A 20,334-nucleotide genomic window follows, 5' to 3' on the forward strand; every position below is an offset into this window, starting at 1 on the left:
CTAGGCACACTAGAGAAGTCTGTAAACAGTACTCAACACAGGTTTATCATATGGACTGTAAAAAAAAGAAAAAAGCCTTAAAATGCCTTTATGACAACCAAACCGCCCACCCACCACCTGAACTTCGGTAAGTTGGATGTGCTCCTAACTTCAAGGAGAATTCTAACCATAGCCTGGAGAAGCTGCCCCTGAAATGTCTAGAACCGCAGCTCACTCTGCTTCCAGGTTAGGGCTCAGAAGACGTCAGAGCAACTCCCAGGACACTCCTGAAACCGGGATTTGGGAGCCTTGGTCTTCCCGGCTGGGCCTCATCCGTCTTCTTCAGGCAGCACCCAGCACATACAGAAGCAGGGCGAGCTTGCCAAACCAGACACTGTCCAACAGTCCCCAGGTCAGGGACGCTCAGAGTCCAGGGCCAGCTCTCGGGTCAGCCCGGCCCGTGGAGCGCTGGGTGCCTGATGACGGTCACGGCCGGTCGGCCACCTGCACTCAGGTCTTCGTGGGCGGGCACAGAAAGCAGGGCCGCCTCGGGGCAAGGCTTGGGGCCCGGACCGATCTAGATGTGCGCTGCGCAAGGCCAGCTGCCAGAACCCTGCTCACTCGGAAAAGTGGCCACGGCTACGTTTCCGCGGTTGGGGGAGCCGGCGCAAGGCATCCATCGCTCTCCGCTGTGCCCTGGGTTGCCCCCGCCTCCAACCCTAGACCTGAGCAGCGCAAGCTGCAGCAACAATCCCACGCTCTCGTGGTCCACACAGCAGGTGGTCCCGGCTCTCAGGGCCGTGGGCGGGAGCGCGCACGTCGGCGTTCGAGCGCTGACTCCGCCTTCAGCGCGCGCGCCCCCGCGGTGGCGGCAGGCGGGGCGGGGCGGGACAGCGAGGGGCGGAGCCGTGGCTGGGCCGAGGGCGAGCCGGGGGCGCGGGCAGGCTGAGGCGCCGAGCTGCAGCGCACAGCGGGCGGACTGGGACGCGAACTGACGCGGCGGACCGAGGTAAGGCGGCGGCTGGCGGCGGGTGGCTGGCGGCGAGCGCCTGGCAGTGGGCGGTGAGACCGAGGGGCTGCCCTCGGAGACCCGGCCCCAAGAGCGGCAGCGCCCGGGTAGCAACCAGGAGGCAGCTGCGCCCGGGCTCGTCCGCATCCGCGTGGGAGCGCAGCGCCGGAGAGAGCGCGCCAGGGGTAGAGCTGCGCTGGGGAAGGGGAGCTGCGGCCGCGGGAGAGGAGCTGCGGCTGCGGGAGAGGAGCTGCTTCTTGAAGGGGTGCTTGGGCCCGAGAGGAGAGATTGCGCCCCAGGGGTGAAGCTGCGGCTCCGGTTGGAGACACCGCGACCCCGGAGGGCGGTGCGCTTTGGAATAGGCGACTATGTCCCTAGGACAGGCTGCGTCTAGGGGAGAGGACGTTGCGCTCCGAGGAGGGACCTGGTACCTCCGGGACCCGCGCGTCCGCACGCCCTCGTCCCTCCCGGGCACAGGGCCCGCGCTGGACGCCGTGTGGCGACGGCCGGGCCGGGAGGTCCCCGCGGTGCCATCCGAGCAGCGGGCCAGTTGCGGTGACGCGCTCGCGCGGGCTGCAGAATGACTACGTGGTGGCGGTGCGGGAGGGACACGTCAGATGGGCCAGGGACGCGGCCGTGCGGGGCCCTTTCCTGACGAGAAACCTGACGTGAGTCCGGCGGGGTTTGGCGTGGGAGCCCGCCCCGGCGTCTGGTTGGCTGTGGTGTCTTGGCCAGCAGGTCTTGGTGGTCCCTTCGCATGAAGGCCATCGCTGCGTGCCATTCTGTAAGTGCGACAAGAAAGTGGTCCTGGTACCAAACTTGCTTCTGTACTCGTATCATAGCGCCCTAACCCGACACAGAACGGCAGTTTTATATTGAAATGTGCCTGTAACCCTTTCCCATCCCTCTGAGCTTTTGTGTCCCCGTGAAAGGTGCCACCCGAGCTGCATCTCCACACGCCCTCTGTTTAGGGAGCAGTTCGAGGCTGTGGAGAAGTGCGCTGTCTCATATTCCAGCTTATCTTGGGGCTGGGATGGCTTTACCCTTCTTGCTTGCTGCGGTTTGCCAGAGGGAAAGGTCGACGGGTACAGCCTCTGCCAGCCTGGGAGAACAGAACAGTCTCTGGACACAAGGTTGCCGGGGGGCAGGCAGGATCCATGCATGAACACACACAGCGGGACTTGATACATATTGAATGAGACATGCCAGCCAGTGGGGCACTGTGGTCATGGTGGGGGGGGGGTGAATGCAAGTATCCCAAAGGAATGCATTGTCCGTTGCATCCAGCAGTGCTCATTGGATGGCAGGCTTTCTGGGAACCAACCAGGTGTATACAACCACATTGTGGCTGTGGAGTTTGAGGCTCTGGCTGGTAGGAAAAGATGGCCTTTCTGCAGGGCCAGTGGTGAGGAGAATGGGGCATCGCTGAGAAATTGATGACACATGTGTCTCTTGCCATCTGTTCTAGAGGCCCAGGTGGGAGGATCAGCTGCCAAGCAATAGCACTGTCCACATAGCACACCCTGGCTTAATGGCAGTTCACTTCTCATGCACTTAGATGTGCACTTCCGTGTACACGTGAAGCACTTGTATTGTGTTGAGTTTTTGAAAAAGTGTTTTAAACTTACCTTTGCTAGTGAATAGACTGAGGCTGACCTCATTTATTTGATGAGTACTGCTTTTTGGCTTGTTGTGTGCTAGGTTCTTCTGCAGGATACAGTGCTAAATGTGATAGCAGGGTTCAAAATGTCACTGGCAGGTTTTTTTTTTGTCACTTTGTAATATTCAATTTTTAAAGGAAAAATCCCAATAGTTATCAAATTATAAAAAGGTTGCTTATAGACCTAAAAAGATGAGAAGGCTCGTAGTGCAATCAAAAGGGACACAGATATGGACAGCCTCATTCCCTCCTGGTTCACCACACCTAGGGCCCAGGCCCCTGCTGCCAGTGATTGATCTGGTGCACTGTGCCGTAGTACACCATCTCATGTGTCTGCAGTTGCAGACATGCTTTGATATGGCTTTCCATATCTCTTTAACAGTGCTGCATAGCATATTCTCATACATGAGTGCAGGCCAGACCTTGTTGTAACTTTTTATTATTGAAATCCCTTAACGGTAAGTCTTCGTTGAGAACTGGGTTTTATTCCCTTGAACTCTGTGATTAGCTGTCAGTGCACAGGACCAAAGCATGTTATTTAAATAGATAGGAGGTAGTTAGGAAACACCCACTCACTACTGGTAGTTAATCAGTGAGATTATACATTTACTGACCTTTACAAAAAAAAAAAAAGAAAGAAACTAAAAGTTATGGAGCTTGTTAGGAAGCCAGAAAGTTTTTGTTTTTTCTGTATTTAGGATAATGTCTACCAGGTCTTACTACATAGATCAGACTCATAGTGATTCTCCTGTTTTCAACCTCCCTAGTGCTGGGATTACAGGCACATGCCACCATGACCAGTCTCAATCACATCTCAGCAAGCCATGGGGGCAGGGCCGGCATGGCAGGCTGGGGATTGAACCCTGGCCGCTGCGCTCTGCCGAAGCAGGCACTGTAGTCTGCTGAGCTATCAGGCTGGCCCTGAAGCCAGAAAGTTAGAATGGTCCAGTTATATTGGGAAACTTGATGGGTTTCTGCATCAGTTTTCTGAAGGTGAATATCTGGATCCACAGCGTGTGGTGTGGTGCTCTAAGAAAACCTCTTGTTTGAGAAGTTTCTAATATACGAGGTAGGAAAGGCAAATCTTGAGTCTTGTTATGACTGTTTTTTTTTTTTTTTTTTTTTTTTTTTTTTTCAGAACCAGGGATTGAACTCATGTCCTTGCATTTGCCAGGCAAGCATTTATTCTACTGAGCTATCTCCCCGGCCCCTGTTATGACTATTTTACCTTTGTCATGAGTTGTAGAATTTTTAAACATTTTTTTTACTTATTGGTGTTCTTGAGTAGATAATTTATTTTAGACTATTTCAGTAAAACATATTTCACCTATTTAGTATTTCTCCTCAGTAAGATTTTAGTTAATTTTTTTTTTTTTTTTTGCCTATAATTATTATGGAACTTTAAATTGCGATGCTGTGGCTTCTTAGTGGTTTGGGCAGGGAGGCTAACAAGCCAGCCCAGGTATCTACACTGTGGCCTCTGGGTGTAGTTTGGCCCCATAGCTGACTGCTGCCAGCCTAGGGTCTTCTGACTGCTTGTGTTTTCTTCTTTACAGTTTGGTTAGTGCTGCTTGCTGCTCATCCTCCTCACTGTGCTGGTAAGCTATTCCAGGAGGATGCTAATGACTGCTTTCAGGTTTGATGGAGTTAAGATTCAGATGAGAAGAAAAGAAAGAAAATGCAGGGAATCTGTGGTAAAGCACAGTAGACTGGAAACTGCCTGCTCCAGGTCAGTGGGATCCCAGCCTAGTCATACCTCTCTGCTCCCCTGGTTCCTATAAGCCAGCTGCTGTTCTAGGTGCTGAGCTGTGGAATGAGCCCAAAGAGGGTGGGCAGTTCCCACCTGTGAGGTTCATTCTGTGGGGACCCAGACCTGTGAATGGGACCCTGAAGCCCCAGAGTGCAAGGAAACAGTGGAAGAGGACAACAGGTGATGTGGGACATGGTAGGAACCCTCCTGGCAGAGGAGGTGCTGGAGTCCTGTGCCCAATGGCACTGAGGCCTAGGAAGCTGGGAAGTGGGGAAGACTGCATCTCGTGGAGCACTTAGGCTGTGCCAAGGATTTAGACTTAATCCCAGGGTGATGGGCAGCCCTAGGAGACTGCCTGCCTCTTCTGCCTCCCTTCCTTTTAGAGTTTGACCACAGCAAGGATGCCATAGGTGTATTTTCAGGAAGCATTACTTGGCTGTTCGGTTTTCAGGAGCATGTGAGGTGTTCATACAGTCTAAATGCTTTATGTACATCCATTCATTTACTTTTCAGGACAGCCTAGAAGGTGGGCTTGACTGTGTTGGTACCCAGTTACAGACAGGGACAGCTTGCACAGAGAGATAGAGTCACTTACCCAAGGTCACACTGTGAAGGGTGTGTGTATGTGGGGTTATTCTCTTCCCTCCTCCCTGCAGTGAGCACTTCCCACCTTCATTCTGTGGCGGGAAGCCAGGAGGATCATCGAGAGGCCCCTGGAACCAGGTGATCACACTGGGTGACCTCGCAGGGCCTCCCTGGGTGGAGGTGTGAGATCAGTTTCCTTACTGTGTTCCAGGACGTGATGCCAGCATTTGTAAGTGGCACAGGTATTTTTCTGTCTACTAACAAAAGGAGAATGTTGCCAGTGAGAGTATGACACCAGTCTTTCACGTCACTCACGGTAGCATTTGTTTGTCCTCATGAAAGGAGTTCAGACTTTAAGCACAGACTTTTAGAATTACATCACTCTTGCATTTTCATAAGACAGGAAAATTGAAATGAGATGGAGTCATTGTGACCTTCCTTCACCTTTGGGATCTGATTCTTCCTAGTCAGCTTTTGCCTGGAGTCAATAGGTAGTGCAGAAGGTGGGAAGATTGGGAAGGGCAGGATTTGGAGTTTAGTCAGGAGAGCCTAAGACTGCCTACACAGTGGCCTCAGAGGTTCCCCCACAGCTTGGGGGACAGGCACCAGGCTGAAGTCCTCACTTTCTGGGTGTATGACCTGGGCACTGTGTGGTGGCTCTGTGCCTGTGTCTTCTGTCCACAGATTGGCTTGAGGAGTGACAACTTATATCTCACAGCATTGCAGAGTCGATAAACTGAGTTAGGCAACTGATGCCTAAAATAGTACCTGACTACCAGGATTTAGGGAGGTTTGCTGCACTTATTATTTTTATGATTAGTCATCTGTGTGGAGACCTTTGGATATCTTTTGGATGGAAACTCAAGGTCAGCTTTGAGAAGACACTGGGCCAGATATGTAAATCTGAAGTCTTTCATCTGGCTGGTGTCTGAGGCCGTAGGCTGGGCAGAGGACAGATGGTAAGGACACATGGGAACTTTGGCAAGGGGTCTGCTGTGGACAGGGTATGCTGGAGGAGGAAGAGGTGGGAGGCCTGTTGGCTGGGAGTCCAGGATGTAAAAGGGTGGAGTGGCTGCGGGCAGAGCCAGTGGGGACAGTGCGATGACTCTGTGGGAATGTTGTCCTGAGGGGATAGCTGAGGGAGACATGGCAGGCATGTATGTGCATGTTCCTGAGCAGATGAGAACGATTGTCAGGAAAGCCCAAGGAAGGAAGGGGGAAAAGGCTGGGAGAGGAGACCTTACTTCATTTGAAAGTGTTTTGAAGACGTACAGGCCCTTTAAAGGAGGAGAGAAAACTAAACGTAGCTTAGTGCTCAGCCCAGGAAGTTGAGAAGTGTGCCTGTGAGTTAGGATCCAGTGTCTCACCAGCTGACTGTACTGGGAATTCTGTTTATTAACTCCTGTCTTTCTGAAGGCATCCTGAGATTGAGGAGAGCTTGGCAACCTCATCTACCCAGCCCAGTTCTGACTAGAGGGCCAGAGGCAGGAGGAGGAAGCAGGTGTCCTAGAACCCAAGGAGACACTTCTTGTGTTTGCTGACTCCCAGCAGAGGGAAGGGTGTGCATAAGTGGCTAGGTAGAGGATCTGCAGGGTGCAATGTGGAGGGGCCACGCCCCAGCTCCTGCCCTCCGCTCCTCCAAGCTGTGGCCTTGGCCTGCAGATCATGCTCTGCACAGCCTTCAGACAGTGGCATCTGTTACTGGAGTGAGTCTGGGTTTGTGTGGTTTGTAGCTGGTGGATGTTTTGGATCTGGAGTTTTGAGGTACCCAGTTCTTCCCTGAGCTTGGGATATTGACCTTCACTCAGGCTAAGCTCTGCCAGAGCATGTTATGTGTGTGTCCTGTGGGAACCCAGGGACAGGGGAGGAGGACCTCTTAGGGTGAGCATTCCCAGGGAGGGAGTCTGAGCAGACCCTGTACCAGGAAAGCACTGTCTACAAGGGGACTGAGGAGACAAGGAAGAGGGTAGCCCTACACAAGGTTAGTGTTCACAGTCTGGTGCACCTGCTGGGAGGATTATGTCAGAAACAGTTGTGCTGACCTGGTGGAGGCCTGAGAGGCATGTGGTACAGACACTTTACTCAGGGACAAAGGAAAGCAGGGGTAGAAAGGGCTCTGCTGGCCTTTGTCTATGGCAGGGGCCAAGGTGATAAAAATGGGAGTGAGCTGTGGCATTGTTCTGTTGGGAAAGAGATTTTGCAGGTGAGGGGCTACAGAGGAGATGCAGGCTCAGTTTCTCCACTGTCCATAACACTTCTATCACTTCTGTGGTACCCTGCAAACAAGCAGCTCTAAAGTGGCCACCAGCTTGAAATCCCCTGAGCCAGCTCCATCCTCATGTTGTCTCTCTGGACACACAGTTTCCATAAGCTGAGGCTCTGTCTCCAAGACAGTCTTACTTCAGACCCAGTTGTAAGTTTAGGGTTCCAACCACCCCTGCTTGGGCCCCCAGAACCCAGGGAGACACTTCTTGTGTTTGCTGACTCCCAGAAGAGGTAAGGGTATGCATAAGTGGCTAGGTAGAGGATCTTCAGGGTGCAATGTGAAGGGGCCAAGCCCCGGCTTCTGCCTTCCAAAAGAGCTGTATATTCCTCCGGCCCGGGCCCAGGAGGCTCTTGCTGCCCTGAACCTCAGAGTGCTCTACCTCCTTGTCTCAGCCCAGGGGCTCTCCAGAGAGAGACTACATTGTTGGCACAGTTGCTCACAGACTATGTGGGACCTTGCAGGACCTTCCTTTCAGAGTCTCTGGGATGCTTGGGGGGTCTCTTTTCCTGGCTGAAACAGGGACCCACCTGCTCTCAGATGTGAGGGCAGACTGGAGGTGGTAGACTGGAGACTCCACCACCACCTTGGACAAGAAAAGCTACTTCCTGTGGATACTTCCTTCTTTACAGAAAACTAATAACTACCAGAAAGTGGACAGAAACCTGCACATATGAAGTGACTCTGTCATCCTGTTGTGGGGACAGGAGGGCCATGGACCCTGCATCTGACAGCTGACATGGAGGACAGGGGGCCTAGGGTGGAGTCGTCAGTATGGACATCACTGGTACTAGGTCAGGTACTGGGGTGTGACCTCTAGGGTGATTATATATACTCCAGAGTCTGTGACACAGCAGTCCATGTGTGAAAGCTTCTATTAGGCAGGATGGGCACTTCTCTGGGTCCTATAGTTCTAACACAGTCCAGTGGAAGGTCTCATGGGCCTTTCACACATCAGGAAGCTGATACTAGGAGGCTCAGTGGTTCCCAAGAAAGCTGGATAATATTTAGCTCAGTCTTTAGGTACTCCTGTGAGTCAGGCACGGTTACGTGAGTATAACCTTATTTGACCCTTGTGACGGTCTCACTGCTCTGTGACCTCTGCCATGGTCCTGTTACTGATGGGAAGCCTCTCTTGCTGTTGCATCTTTCTTCCATGCTAGGTCCTGCAGTCTGCTCAGCCCAGCCTTACCTGTAGTGTGCACATTACCTCACTGTCCCATGGACGTGCCAGTCTGTGCCTGTCTCAGTCTTCTTCATTCTCTCCCCTGCTGCCCATATCCCTGTCTTGGGCACAGCTCCTACTGCCCCAGGCATAGGGCTGGCCCCCTCCTCACTCCACACTCCTTTGCCTGTCCTGTGCTCTTTACCTTGTGATCTCTGTCCCCCCATGCTCTTCCTCCCTGCACTCTGGAGGGCAGGGGTGCTCTGGATTCACACTGGTGGCTCCAAGCACTGCAAACCCTTGCCAAGTCAGGGGGACTTCTTACATCTGTAGGTGGTGGGTGTAGGACCTGCGTGTGTGGTGTGTGTTCTCTGCCTCTGCAGATGCACGTGTGCTTTTCTTCTTGCCACGCTGCCCCCCGCTTCCCACCGTTCATGGTGAATCAGTCATATATTTATGCCCCATATGTCTGTGTTATCTCCAGACTTCCTTGCTTTTCTTTGTAGAACAGAAACATTTACAAAACATTTAAAATTGTTATAAAACCATGAAGTGCAATATAGTAAATTAATCTGTTAAAACAGGGAACTCCTATCCTGCAGAAAGTTACACTGTCCTGCCAGCTTCTTTCTGCCCCTGTGGGGTGGGGTGTGGTTGCCTTGGTTTCCATTGGTGATAGGAATATCTGAGAGGTTACAGGTAGGACTATACTTGCTGGCAAAGATGAGGGCACTTTGAATAATCCTGAGAGGTTTCAGTAAAAAGCAGCCAAATGGGGTGAAAAAGATACTTGATTCAAATGTGGAGGCTTCAAAGAATTAAAAAAAATCAAAGGCAGTGCAGCTCACCAGCTGTTTGGGAGAGGAACAGACAAGAGCAAGCTCCAAAGTCGGGGAGCCAGGGCTAGGTTAGCTCTGCTCTGGAGGGCACAGCTCCCTTGAACACAAACAGAGGCCATGAGGTTCTTACAGGGAGGAATGCAATAGTCTGTTCTGGAGGTTCTAGGCTGGGACCCAGGGTGTGGCCAGTGCTGGCTATAGAGCTTGATTGTGGTTCTGGGTGCAGCAGCAGCTATGCTGTCCTGTCTCAGTTTCCTGTCACCTCCCCCAGCTCTGTGGCTTTGCTGTAAGGGAGGTCAATGAGGAAGGGGTTTTAAATCAGGCAGAGTAGGGACAGATTCTAAGGAGAAGGAGTTAGGGAAATTTGGACCCTGAGGCTAGGGTTGCCCTTTTCTGCCCTTGCAGGTGCCTAGGGACTAGCTTGAGACTGCCAGATGGCTAGACCAGGCCTGCAGGTCCAGAATTGATGTAACTAAAGAGGATGGGTTGATCCTCCTAGTTTAACATTTCAAACTTAGAAGCAGAAGATGTTACAAATTGACTTCTTTCTTTATTGGTGACAGTGCAGCTCAGTGTGGTAAGCTGGAGCAGCCTGCCTGCTCAGGATGAAGCTGGCTTTCTTGAGAAGAGGGTTTCTCTGAGGATGTCTGGAGGCTTCCTACCTAGTTATCCCAGGGCCCTACACCCCAGCCAGGTGCCACTGCCGTGGGGTCCCTGCAGCCTTTTGTCTGGCAGCTTTCCCTTTTCAGGAGTGGATTCCACCACTGTAGGATTGGCATGGAGTCTGGCAGCCAGCATGAGAATGAGATGGAATTCTCATTCCTGCCCCAAGGAGCAGGTGTGCATCTCTGAAGAGTCCCCAAATAGAAAGGGCATTCTAGAGATGCTAGGGGTACCATACCTGCCTTCAACCCTGCCTTAAGGGTGCTGAAGACTTAGTATTGATCTGTGTGTCTCTCAGCTGGTCAGAAGGTAGTGTGCTCCAGCCACCATTAGGGAGCAGTGATTTTGATGTTGGTGTCATGCTGCTTAGATGGGAGTGAAACACATCAAATGCATGTTTATCAGTCTTGTTAATTTTGAATTTGAGTAACTCAGAGTTGATAGTTTCCTGAAATGATACAAGAAGAGCTGTTATCTGCTGCTGATTGGTTAGCTTTGCATCGGGGTTGTAGTTTGCTTTGATTAAGTAGAGTGTTCTTTTGTGGAATTTTTGAGGGGATTATCTTTTCTTTCATAATACATTGAGAATTTTTCATTAAAAACCTATCCAAACTTTTCCAGAGCCTCACGCAATAATGTTTTTGTTCACATTTTCAGTACTCAGAAAGTAGTGGCAAAGTAGGAATCCAGGCAGTGTTCACTGCAGGTTGAAGCTGGTTTGGGAGTTGACACATAGACTTTGTAGAAGTGAACCCGGGCATCTCAGAGCTGCTGTTGCCTGGACTCCCAGACTCCAACCTAGATTTTACTGCTGCTGAAACCCTGTGAAGAAGACACACTTGCATAATGTCTCAGCTTGCATTTGGATTCTCTCCCAGAAGACTTCCATCTGGAGTTGGCTTCTTGGCCATCCTTGGGCCCTTGTGCCTCAGTGTCCCTGGGAGTAGAGACATTGACTTTACTCCTGGGTTTTCTCCTCTGCATTCCTTGTGCTGCATTATGTGTGATGAGGATTCATGAGTGACATGCGTGGTCACTTCAGGAGACAACACATCTGTCTTTTCATCTTTTCTTTTGCACTATGGTGCGGACTGAAGGAAATGTGAGGTGGTCGTTAGGTCTGTCCATCCCAGGTGCCCAACTTAGTGAAAGGGAGGCTTTTTCTTCTCCTCTGTGGTGAGTTTGAGCCACACTGAGGTCTGGGAAAGGTGCACAAGGATTCCCAGGGTCCCTCAGCATTGCATGAAGTGGGCTGGGCAGTCCTGAACAGATGAGGTCCAGCTCTGCTGCTCTTCCTACCTACCCAAGAGCTGATGCCGGTGTTCTCGGTCTTACTACTTGCTGAAGAAAGCATGCAGACTGCAGTAGGACCAAGTGGTGTCTGCAGATTCACTTTTCAGTGCTCAGAAAAGACCGGTCTGGATGTGCAGGGCAGCTAGGGCCTCCAGAGGTATTGCTCAGGACCTTCTCTACTCCTCCATGGTGAACCCGTCTAGGCCAGGCCTTGCCTCCTGCCAGCAAGTCAGCTATGAGCACCCAGGATCCATTCACCTTCCAAAGCTCCACCTATGTGCGCATTAGGCTTTGGGAGATATCTGGATATAAACCATGACAGTGTATTTTCATTTCTGTCAGTTAGATTCCCAGGGATACATAAGAGCTTTGAAATGGGATTTAAGACAGAAATATCTGTCTGATGTTGATAATGCCAGTGGAGACTGCTTGTTTGGTTCCAAAGGGCTCCTGCTGAGGCCTGTCTGGGTATGTGTCATGGTTCCAGGGTTAGTGTGTTGGCCACAGTGTTGAGCAGAGGCTGCCTGGTGTCTGGTACCTGCTGTCAGGCTCCCCTAGAGCAGCATCTTCATGGTATTTCATTTTTACCCCTTTCATCATCTGAAAAAATTGATGTAATTTGACTGGGCACATGGGAAACTGCCCTGTGTCTGTGGGAACCACATCTTTGCTGACCTCTGGGCCTCACAGTTCCTTTCTGCTGGCATTTGCACTGAAGTCACACCTTTGCAGAAGTGAGGCTAGGTGTGTGTGTGGTACAGCATAACTGTCCAATGGAGTAGAGGGTAGTGTAGACCCTATAGTAACTTTAGAGTGAAAGATGGTGGGCAGTAAGGCTGACCCATTGCAGGACTTTTTCTGTGGACCAGTGCCCAGCCATTTCCAGTATGTGCTGAGTGGGCATGGTTAGGTGCTGGAACATACCTGGTGTATTGCCTTCATTGGAGGTGTGCACATCATGTGCACGCTTGTGCAAGGAGAGGTGGATGGAAAAGCACAGTCACTATGGAGTGTAGAGGGCTGAGGATGGGAAACCTTTTGGCAGGGTGAGGTGTTACACTTCCCCAGGCTGTTAGTACAGCCTACTTCCTGGGCCACGGACACCTCTAAGACTCATAGAAACATTGACATCAACTGAGATGTGAGATGACTGCTGAACAGACAAAAACATCGCTCTAGGGAACAAAACATCACAGCTACTATAGAATGGCCAGGACAGAGGATGGTGTCCTCAGGAAAACAGAGCAAGCCTGGCTGCTGGAGCTCTGGTGATGGGTGTTTTCCAGGGTCCAAGGCCCAGCCCTAGAAAGCTGCACTGTGCATCTGTGGTTGCACACAGTGCAGGTCTGCAGTAGATGGTGAGAGCCAGGCCTCATCCTGTCTGCTAAGAAGTCACTGTGGGTAGTACTGGGGGAGTCAGGTATCCATGTGACCATGCATGTGCAGTGACACAGATGTGAATGCAGATCCTTGTAGACACATGGAGATGTCACCTGGCTTTGTCCTGGGGGAAGCCTAGAAGCCACAGCCCCCACAGCAGCAGTGAGACAGTAAGTTGCTTGGGAAGGCCACACAAGGCAACCTTGGGTGCTGGGAGGAGAGGACAAGTGCAGGAAGGGCAGGTGTGCAGAGGGATCTCCTGATGGCCCAGGCAGGGAAGCAGAGGGCAGTAACAGAGTAGTGGTCTGCATAGTAAGGCAGGGGAGGGCCCATTCCCATACTGGTACAAACAGACAGCTCAGCAGCAAGAAATAAACAAGGAGAAGGGACTTTCTCTCCAGTGAAAGAATGGGGACACAGTGGCTCACTGCCAGCAGATCCCTTGGTCCCTGCTCAGAGGTCCCAGGGAGCAGCTCACTACCCCCTATTAAGATTGTGGGGGTGAAAGTAGAAGAGAAACAGGAGATTCCCCTCAACTCAGGACCTCTGCCACAAGTTATTTATTAAAGAGGGAAAAGTAGTAACTTTAGAGTGGAAGATGCGGGTCAGTAAGGCTGACCCATTGTCCGTGTGTGGCCCTGGTGTTCTCACACAGTCTCACCAGAAGGAGACCAGGAGAGACTGGGCAGGTGGGGCTCAGCCTGGGCAGGGATGAGTAGGAAAGACTGTAACTCAGCATGGGTGAGATGTGGCAGGCAGAGGGGCAGCAGAAATGCTCTCCTTTGTCCATCAGCCACCAGTGCCAGCCTCTCAAGAGCCTGTGCTTTTGATAGCATGGGTTGAGGGTGTGCAGGAGGCTTTGTGTTCTTCCCAACTTCCCATGAGTCTGATATTTTAGATCACAAAGTATATAAAACAGCACAGAACACAAAAAGACACTCAGAGCAGAGGTGGCTGCTGACAGAGGAGCAACCCTGACATCTGCTGCCTGCGTGAAGGGCTTGAGTCACTGTTGGTGGAGCCCTCCCTGAGCTTCCTGGAGACCTGCCTGTCTATGCAGTCCACACAGGATGCTTTCCCCAAGTGTCAGTGACTAACCAGAGCACCTGGCACTGTCCAACCTCCAGCCTCTGGCCTCCTATTTAGCACAGGTGTGTCCAGCTGGTTTCCTAGCTTGGTCCTTGGTCTTTGGATTTTTTTTTTTTTTTTAACCCCAAAGAGAAGTTTAAATTTTTAGGAAGCCCAAGGGCTCTGTTGAAAAGAGTTGCATCTTGAGTTTTGAGTCTCTTCTTGTGGTTTGGAGTAAGCTATAGGCGTCGGTTTCAGTGTGGCTTGAGATAGGTGCTGCCTCTGCACACTGACAGCTTTCTGGTCCTTTACCAGTATTGTCCATGAGGGGAGGCTGCTGGTCTCTCATGTGGCTCACATTCACAGCTTGTCTTAGTTCCCAGGGCCCCAGGTAGGGGTCCCTTTGCAAGCACAGGGCCTCTTCTTTCTGAAAAGACTGCTCTTCCCTCACTAATACACTGGGGATGCTACCTGGGGATGGGTATGATGGTGAGTAGCACCCCTTACCGCTCGCCTCCACACCCCATGCCCACACTGATGCTGATGGAATTGTCTTGCACTTACTGCTCATCTGGTGTGGTGAAGAGGCTCTTCTTCCTAGCTTGTTGTGGACTTTGAAAAAATTGCCTTTGCTGTCAACAGTGTGAATTCCCTGCTTCTTCTAGGGCAACCATGGTCCCCATTCTAGTCTGGGTCTTCAGGTGTTAAATGTCCTTATATTCTGAGGAAAACCATGTTTTAAATACTACAACATACACTTGCTGCTTATTTTAATAGTTTTTCAAAATGTCTTTCCCTGGTCCTAGTCCTGAGCTTCCAGCTGCCAGCAACATCCTGTTTTGTTTGTGGATTGCAAGATAGATAGGGTGTTGTAAATGTTTGGCAGCTGGATTTTGTGGGGAGGTGAGAAAAGTCCTCATCCTAGCATTGCCAGTTTCTGTGGTGTAAATATTCCCATAACTCAGGGTGTGATCAGCTGGTGGCTCTTTTCTCCAGTGAGCAGGTAGGCCCTAGTGCCTATCCCATACTTTGCTCTCATATGACCATCACCAAGATGGTGATAATCACCAGGTTTGCCCCATCCCAGGTAACTGATGCTGACCTCTGCCATCATGCATCCTCATTTTTAGCGTTTACTTCCAGGAAATCATTCTACTCTGTGTGCCGATAGCCTTGTATATCCTGAGAGCTGCCAGGCCTCCTTGGTGTGGAAATGGAAAAGCATGGTGTTCAATGAGGATTTTTACTGGGAGGTGGAGCACGTGGCCTGATCACTGTCATGGTACTGGTTCAAACACAGCGTAGGGTGAAATGGCTCTTTTTATCTTTTCAATTTTTTTTTTTTTTTTGGTGGAACCAGGGATTGATCTCAGGCCCTTGCACTTGCCAGGGAAGTGCTTATTCCACTGAGCTATCTCCCCAGCCCAAGATGGCTCTTTTTAGCATGAAGAGTATGTTTCTAATCCATTCAGTTCTTTCCTTAGCATAAACTAGATCTCCTGTCACTCATTGGTTTCTATGTTGACCCAACAGTTTTTTGGACTCATCTGCTCCCCTCTCCACCTCACTGCTTTGGGTTGCTGCTGTTTTAATCTTTTGTAAAATTAAGTCATCGCTAATTTAAATGTCATTGTTTTATTTTAATAAGAGAAAATGGTTCACTTTATTTACTCAGAACAGTTTACAAGACCTTAGAGATTAATTTTCTCTTCCTGAATTTCTAGCAGGTGGTTATGGTAGGGTAGGCCTTTGGATTGATTCTGAGGGGGACCCTGTGCTGGGAGCCACACAGCTTCATGTTCTCTGGGTTCCTGGTCCTTACGACAGTGTCCCCCAGCTGGAGAGGGGGTGAGCTCTGTCTCCCCACATTCTCTCTACTCTATCACAGCTGGTGGGTGAGGAGGATTCTAAACATAAACATGGCAGACAAAGTTTTAAATGCTTCCTATTTTTTGTACTGTTATGCCTGGGCCTTTAATCTTCCCAAGTAACACTTTGGAGAAACAAGTCTTTGTCTGCCATCTTTTTGTTTGTTTTTGTGGTACCCGGGATAGAACTCAAGGCCTTGCACTTGCCAGGCGGGCACTTATGCCACTGAGCTATCTCCCCAGCCCTCAAGTCTTCATCTGAATGCTGGATTCTTCTAGTTTTCCTGTGGTCCTCCTCCAAAGTTATTTTCTTCCTGGTAGCCCTATGCCTGTTGGGTCTTCAGATGGCTACATCTCATCTGTATGATGTGACCACCTGATGATCCACACCAGCAGTGTCAGGACATAGGAACACATCTTCATAGAGTTAGGGATACCCCAAAACACTATGAGGAGGTGTATAGAGCTCGTGAGGCTTTTTATAGCATAAATCTAGCTCTTTGCTTGAATAAAAACCATCAAAGATTGTCTCAGTGAAGCCTTCTGTTCCTAATGGTAAGCTGTCTGACCTCACACATTAGGGCAGAACACAGGTAGGATCCAGAGATGTCATGCTAGCATCACCTAACCTTTCCAGGGTGGAGGGAGCCTTGGTCTTGCCTCTGCTGCCTGGAGCCCTGTGAGCTGGCCTCCCCCCCGCAACCCCCCAACAGTTTACACAATAGGAACAATGGAAACCAGGAAATACAGGCTCTAAAATAAGTTCTCTAGCATGGCCTGAGGAAGGAAGCAGCCCAGCCACCCCCAGTCCTCCATACTGGTCCTCGCTCTGTCACATCCTTCATCGTGGGCCTGAGCTCATACCAGGCTGGGGGCACTGTGCTTCTGGTCCACTTTCTTCAGCTTCTGGGGTGCTTCAGGTCTCCCAGGACCCATCAACCCAAGGACTGCAGCCTTCTGAGCTCCCCCTGCAGGCCCAGGGGCATCACCTCTTCCCCCTGCCACTGATGCCTTGGTCTTGGAAGGGCTCCTCCTCTTGTGTGATTCACCTCCTTTCATGAGCCTTCACTTGATCACAGCTTTTTTAATTGATAGTGTTTTTAAAGGTAGATTTTTAATTTTAATGTTTTCTTTCATAACTCATTTTCTGGTGATTTAGTGAAGTAATGTTCTTTTGAAAAAATATATCAAATTATTTGTTCAGATATACATGAAAACCAGGCTTTACTGCCCAGTGAAGCAGGTTTAAAACAGAATTTGCTGTCTTGGGCCTGGCTAAGGACCTTTACTCCTGGCTCTGGCTGGGTATGTGTTGGTATCTGTCATTGAGCCTCCAGGGCTTTCCAAGCATCCTGAGCTTACCCTGGACCTAGAACAAAGAATGCTGCCTGAAATCACCTTTCAGATAAAAATATTTGAAAGCTGTGATGAGTTCCTCAGGATGCTTTTGAGTGACAAGTGTGGGAGATAGATTTTGGGTGTTGGCCCCAGCCCTACTGGCCAGACCCACACCATCTTCTTGCACTTCTGGCAGCAGTGCTGGTGGCTCTGCATTCACAGGACCATCTTCTCCCTCCTGCCTTTTTGCCCTGTGGTAGGCTAGCATGGAGACAGTAAGATGGGCCTCTCTCATGGATGTGCCTGGGGACACAGATGTGTGTCCTATAGTCACATAAATAAGCCCTGCCTGTGCACTGTACCTCTGCTGATCATTGAAGTGTACTCCTTCTCAACTCTTTTGCTCTGGTCCTGGCCTCGCATCCCTGTGAAGGGCTTTTCAATCCCTGACGACCTGTCTCCCCTCAAGGTTATGACCAGTGCCCCACCTCTGTTCTGCTTGACATCTTGGCAGTACTAGTGGCCTCTGTCTCCTCCTGGGCCAGTGAGGGAGGATGATCCTCAGGACATGGCCCCCACCTGGGGTGCCCCTCACCATTGTGAAAGTGGCAGGATCTCCTTGCAAGTATGAGGGTGAGCTTGCATGGGACCCATACATCTTTGTTCTTGAGTGCTGGGTATGTGCATGCTGTCTTGCAGACCACTGGAGGGAATGCTGCCACCTACAGGAGTCCAAAGAGGAGGAGGAGGAAGAGGAGGAAGAGGAGGAAGAAGTCAAGGATGGGTTGCAACCAGACATGGCTGATGCTAAAGTGCATGTTTTGTGTTTGTTTAGTGTTATCTCCTTTTTTAAAAAAATGTATTTGGTTGTTACAGTGTTATCTCTTTTTGATATCATCTCCTCTTGTATAAGATCATTTTTAACTTATTGGCAGTAATTATATAAGCAGTTTAGGCTTTTTTTTTGAACCACTTCTTGCATTGGACCCACTGAGCTAGTACCTAGCCCAAAAAGAATTTTTCTTAGGAGGGACGTGAATGGCCCTGAGCTATCTTGGATGGCCTTGGGTTGTCTTGAATGGCCATAGGTGGCATTGGGTGGTCTTTCATGGCCTTGGATAGTCTTAGATGGTGTTGACAGTGACCTTGGGGAGTTGTGGATAATTTGGGTAGTGTTGAGTAGCTTTGGGCAACCTCGGGTGGCTTTGTGCACCTTGAGTTACCTCAGGTGGCCTTTTATAGCCTTTCATGTCCTTGGATAGCTTTGGACAACTTTGAGGAGATTTAGATGTCCATGGGTGGATTGTTTGTAAGCTGGCTGAGGAAATTGTGTGTGAAGTGCTTAGTTTTGTTTGAAGGGATATACTTGGGTGGGTTATAGTCACTTCTGTGAAAAGTTATATGGAGTTGCATGTTGTAAGTTTGGATTCTGGGGTTCACCTGGGCAGTGGGGGCCTGTAAAGTAGTCGGACTAGAGAGGGAAGCTGTAATACACTGTACACATTTCACCAGTGCTCTTGGGATAGGTTAGATCCCAGGAAAGAAGGCAGAACAGTCAGGTTAGTGGTATCAGGGCAGGCAGGCCCTACTGTAGCTCAGAGATACAAGGAATTGGAGGTTCAACAAGGAGAACTTAGACCTGGTGAGGAGAAGACTCTCATTGTAGATAAAACTGGTGCTGCTGTTGCTGTGCTGACCTGTGACTGAGTTGAGGTGCTGAACCAGACATCCTGAGGCAGGGATGTATGAGGAGTGACAGGTACATTTCAGGGACTGGGGCTTTGCTAACCACTCTTGGAAGCACATGGCCGCAGATCTGTTTACTGCCTTCCTCCATCCTCTTGCATGGCTTGCCTAAGGAGCTAGCTCCACCTGCTCCTGCAGGTCTTGAGGTGACTAGCTTGAGGGAGCAGGCTCTGATGACAAGATCAGAAGGTCACCTTCTCCCAGGTAGTAATGGTCTCAGTGAAGCCCAGATTCTCAACACAGCTCTGGAGGCAATGCCCCCTGTCGGGCTCATGTGGTGTGAGGCAGAGGACTTGGCTTTCTTCCTCAGGGGCTCTTGGGTTGCATTTTGATGTCTGACTGTGGTTTTGATACTTGAGGGGGCCTGAGTTTTGCTGTGGCTTTTCGAGGAAGGAGATGGAAGTTTTCTCACACTGCTTCTGACTTGTCCCCATCTACTCCCTCTCAGATGCAGAGGTTCTCAGTTCTCAATTAATTGATTATATTTTAAATGAGTCAGACTGTACAAGCTGGCTCTCGGGAAATATTGAGTTATTATGAGCGTTGTGGAGATGAAAGCCTAACATTGTGTTGTCGTTATGCTCTCTATTAAATGCACTCCATACAGATCTATACTGTGCATCTCATCCTCATGGATGTGTTCCACAGTGCCGCCTGGGTTTCTGAAACAATGCTGGCCCTGGGCCCTGTGGGTTCCATGCTTTTCCTGTCACACACTTGAGTAAAAGTTGACTTTATAAATTAGGCACAGGAAGAGATTAACAACAACTAATAGACTGACAACAACTAATAGAGCAAAGCACTTCCCAGCCTACTGCAAGGACAGTTACGTGACCATGGTCCCTTTTTCTGTCAGTCCCAATGGTACCCTGCTCCCCCTTCTGGGGATGACACAGGAGACACAATGCCTGCATGGTGGGATGCACTGAGGGGAGGACTGCAGTATGGATACGTAATGCTGGCTGCTGTGTGGCAGTCATGAGCACAGCACAGTTTGCTGACAGCTAGGGTGATCTCTAGGTGCCCGGTGGTGGTGGCAGATCCAGGTGGATATATGGACAGAGAAATGACTCAGCTCTTGGCAGGGTAGGGTCAGATGACTGAGATTTCTTTTTCTGATGCTCAATGTGGCATCTAGATGAAAATTTGTTTATTTCTGGACCTTTTCACTAGTATTGTCCGACCTTGGTTGGCCTGGGCTAGCTGAGGCCATGAGAAGGTAAGCCGTGGATAATGGGGACGAAAGTGGGAGTGGATTTCTGAGAATGTGGATAATTCAAGGACTGGCTTTCTTTCTGAAAATACATTGGAGCTGAGGAGACTGGGCCACAGGATGAGGCTTCCCTGCCTGCAGAAGGGTCAGGAGTCTGCTGTGTCTGGCCCAGGATTCCAGACTTAATGAGGGTTTTCTCTGTTGTCCGCCTGTGTCTGAGAATCTAGGCGAAGTCAGCTCTGTGCTTTTTTACCCATGTGGTTGACAGTCCTATTGCCTTGTTCTGGGGAGCAGCGGCTCTGCACGGTCGGGTGCGGGGAGGATATTCTTCTGGGAGATATTGTTTGTGGTTCCCAACTTGGTGAACTTAGGTTCTCAAGTGTTATCGTAGGATTTAAAGCTCTCAGAGGTTCCTGCTTGTTTTTGTTTCTTTTCCACAGGGTGTGAATTCTTCTCTTTTATTGCAACTCAACCTGGAACAGGCTTATTACATTCCACAACAGGTTTTACAAAAG

General features: G+C 50.2%; 1 protein-coding gene across 6 annotated transcripts in view; it reads left to right on the forward strand.

Annotated features, from left to right (window-relative positions):
• Positions 1-897: 897 nt before the first annotated feature.
• Adarb1 (adenosine deaminase, RNA specific B1) overlaps positions 898-20,334 on the forward strand; it is a 94,972-nt gene continuing 75,535 nt past the window's right edge. For 4 of the 6 annotated variants that reach the window (XR_002821257.1, XM_023715912.1, XM_004631805.3 and 1 more), the window contains exon 1: positions 898-988. The gene's annotated coding sequence lies outside the window, so the exon portion shown is untranslated. Of the gene's footprint in view, positions 989-1,690; positions 1,773-4,204; positions 4,247-20,334 lie in introns of those variants that run through there. The other 2 variants (XM_023715913.1, XM_023715914.1) reach the window with 2 other exon arrangements.

Source organism: Octodon degus, unplaced genomic scaffold (genome assembly GCF_000260255.1).
Source record: "Octodon degus isolate 3935 unplaced genomic scaffold, OctDeg1.0 scaffold00045, whole genome shotgun sequence".
Lineage (NCBI taxonomy): Eukaryota > Metazoa > Chordata > Mammalia > Rodentia > Octodontidae > Octodon > Octodon degus.